The sequence below is a fragment of the Rhipicephalus microplus genome, chromosome 3, assembly GCF_043290135.1.
Source record: "Rhipicephalus microplus isolate Deutch F79 chromosome 3, USDA_Rmic, whole genome shotgun sequence".
Taxonomy (NCBI): Eukaryota; Metazoa; Arthropoda; class Arachnida; order Ixodida; family Ixodidae; genus Rhipicephalus; species Rhipicephalus microplus.
This window is the reverse complement of record NC_134702.1, coordinates 68,702,417-68,704,916: the sequence shown is the minus strand read 5'-3', so window position 1 is coordinate 68,704,916 and position 2,500 is coordinate 68,702,417. Positions and strand designations below refer to the sequence as shown.

At 48.2% G+C, this 2,500-nt stretch overlaps 5 non-coding genes across 5 annotated transcripts in view; all 5 read left to right on the top strand.

The window, feature by feature from the left end:
- The first annotated feature begins 746 nt into the window (after positions 1–746).
- Positions 747–828, top strand: TRNAL-AAG (transfer RNA leucine (anticodon AAG)). Its single transcript has one exon. It is a non-coding gene; the product is annotated as a tRNA-Leu (tRNA).
- Positions 829–903: 75 nt separating this feature from the next.
- Positions 904–985, top strand: TRNAL-AAG (transfer RNA leucine (anticodon AAG)). The gene has a single exon. It is a non-coding gene; the product is annotated as a tRNA-Leu (tRNA).
- A 75-nt stretch (positions 986–1,060) lies between these two features.
- On the top strand, positions 1,061–1,142 carry TRNAL-AAG (transfer RNA leucine (anticodon AAG)). The gene has a single exon. It is a non-coding gene; the product is annotated as a tRNA-Leu (tRNA).
- An 841-nt stretch (positions 1,143–1,983) lies between these two features.
- Positions 1,984–2,065, top strand: TRNAL-AAG (transfer RNA leucine (anticodon AAG)). The gene has a single exon. It is a non-coding gene; the product is annotated as a tRNA-Leu (tRNA).
- A 387-nt stretch (positions 2,066–2,452) lies between these two features.
- TRNAL-AAG (transfer RNA leucine (anticodon AAG)) overlaps positions 2,453–2,500 on the top strand; it is an 82-nt gene continuing 34 nt past the window's right edge. The window contains exon 1 of the tRNA in view: positions 2,453–2,500. This exon is cut by the window's right edge and continues 34 nt beyond it. This is a non-coding gene — a tRNA (tRNA-Leu).

Genomic DNA, 2,500 nt, shown 5'->3' with positions numbered 1-2,500 from the left:
CAGTCTCTTCGGGGGCGTGGGTTCGAATCCCACCGCTGCCAAAACTTCTATTGCTTCTCCACAAGGTCGTTCATCCAATGTATTAAATATTGCATTATAAAATAGTGCCAGTCATCGGTAGCGTGGCCGAGCGGTCTAAGGTGCTGGTTTAAGGCACCAGTCTCTTCGGGGGCGTGGGCTCATTTCCCAACGCTGCCAAAACTTTTATTGCTTCTCTACAAGGTCGTTCATCCAATGTATTGAATATTGATTTATGAAATAGTGGCAGCCATCAGTAGCGTGGCCGAGCGGTCTAAGGTGCTGGTTTAAGGCACCAGTCTCTTCGGGGGCGTGGGCTCAAATCCCAACGCTGCCTTAACTTTTATTGCTTCTCTACAAGGTCGTTCATCCTATGTATTGAATATTGCATTATAAAACAGTGCCAACCATCGGTAGCGTGTCCGAACGGTCTAAGGCGCTGGTTTAAGGCACCAGTCTCTCCGGGGGCGTGGGCTCATTTCCCAACGCTGCCAAAATTTTTATTGCTTCTCTACCTGATCGTTTGTCTAGTTCATTTAACATTGCAGAATAATATATTACCAACCAACGGTAGCGTGGCCGAGCGGTCTAAGGCGCTGGTTTAAGGCACCAGTCTCTTCGGGAGCGTGGGTTCGAATGCCACCGCTGCTATAACTTTTATTTCTTCTCTACCTGATCGTTTGTCCAGTTCAATAAACATTGCATAACAATATATATTACCAACCATCGGTAGCGTGGCCGAGCGGTCTAAGGCGCTGGTTTAAGGCACCAGTCACTTCGGGGGCGTGGGTTCGAATCCCACCGCTGCCTAAACTTTTATTGCATTTCTACCTGATCGTTTGTTCAGTTCATTGAACATTGCATTATAATATATTACCAACCATCGGTAGAGTGGCCAAGCGGTCTAAGGCGCTGGTTTAAGGCACCAGTCTCTTCGGGGGCGTGGGTTCGAATCCCGCCGCTGCCAAAACTTTTATTGCTTCTCTACAAGGTCGTTCATCCATTGTATTCAATATTGCATTATAAAACAGTGCCAACCATCGGTAGCGTGGCCGAGCGGTCTAAGGCGCTGGTTTAAGGCACCAGTCTCTTCGGGGGCGTGGGTTCGAATCCCACCGCTGCCAAAACTTTTATTGCTTCTCTACAAGGTCGTTCATCCAATGTATTGAATATTGAATTATAAAGTAGTGCCAGCCATCGGTAGCGTGGCCGAGCGGTCTAAGGTGCTGGTTTAAGGCACCAGTCTCTTCGGGGGCGTGGGCTCATTTCCCAACGCTGCCATAAAAGTCGTTCATCCAATGTATTGAATATTGAATTATAAAGTAGTGCCAGCCATCGGTAGCGTGGCCGAGCGGTCTAAGGTGCTGGTTTAAGGCACCAGTCTCTTCGGGGGCGTGGGCTCATTTCCCAACGCTGCCAAAACTTTTATTGCTTCTCTACAAGGTCGTTCATCCAATGTATTGAATATTGAATTATGAAATAGTGGCAGCCATCGGTAGCGTGGCCGAGCGGTCTAAGGTGCTGGTTCAAGGCACCAGTCTCTTCGGGGGCGTGGGCTCAAATCCCAACGCTGCCTTAGCTTTTATTGCTTCTCTACAAGGTCGTTCATCCTATGTATTGAATATTGCATTATAAAACAGTGCCAACCATCGGTAGCGTGTCCGAACGGTCTAAGGCGCTGGTTTAAGGCACCAGTCTCTCCGGGGGCGTGGGCTCATTTCCCAACGCTGCCAAAATTTTTATTGCTTCTCTACCTGATCGTTTGTCTAGTTCATTTAACATTGCAGAATAATATATTACCAACCAACGGTAGCGTGGCGGAGCGGTCTAAGGCGCTTGTTTAAGGCACCAGTCTCTTCGGGAGCGTGGGTTCGAATGCCACCGCTGCCTATACTTTTATTGCATTTCTACCTGATCGTTTGTTCAGTTCATTGAACATTGCATTATAATATATTACCAACCATCGGTAGTGTGGCCAAGCGGTCTAAGGCGCTGGTTTAAGGCACCAGTCTCTTCGGGGGCGTGGGTTCGAATCCCGCCGCTGCCAAAACTTTTATTGCTTCTCTACAAGGTCGTTCATCCATTGTATTCAATATTGCATTATAAAACAGTGCCAACCATCGGTAGCGTGGCCGAGCGGTCTAAGGCGCTGGTTTAAGGCACCAGTCTCTGCGGGGGCGTGGGCTCAAATCCCAATGCTGCCAAAACTTTTATTGCTATCTACCTGATGGTTTGTCCGGTTCATTGAACATTGCATTATAATATATTACCAACCATCGGTAGCGTGGCCGAACGGTCTAAGGCGCTGGTTTAAGGCACCAGTCTCTGCGGGGGCCTGGGCTCAAATCCCAACGCTGCCAAAACTTTTATTTCTATCTACCTGATGGTTTGTCCAGTTCATTGAACATTGCATTATAATATATTACCAACCATCGGTAGCGTGGCCGAGCGGTCTAAGGCGCTGGTTTAAGGCACCAGTCTC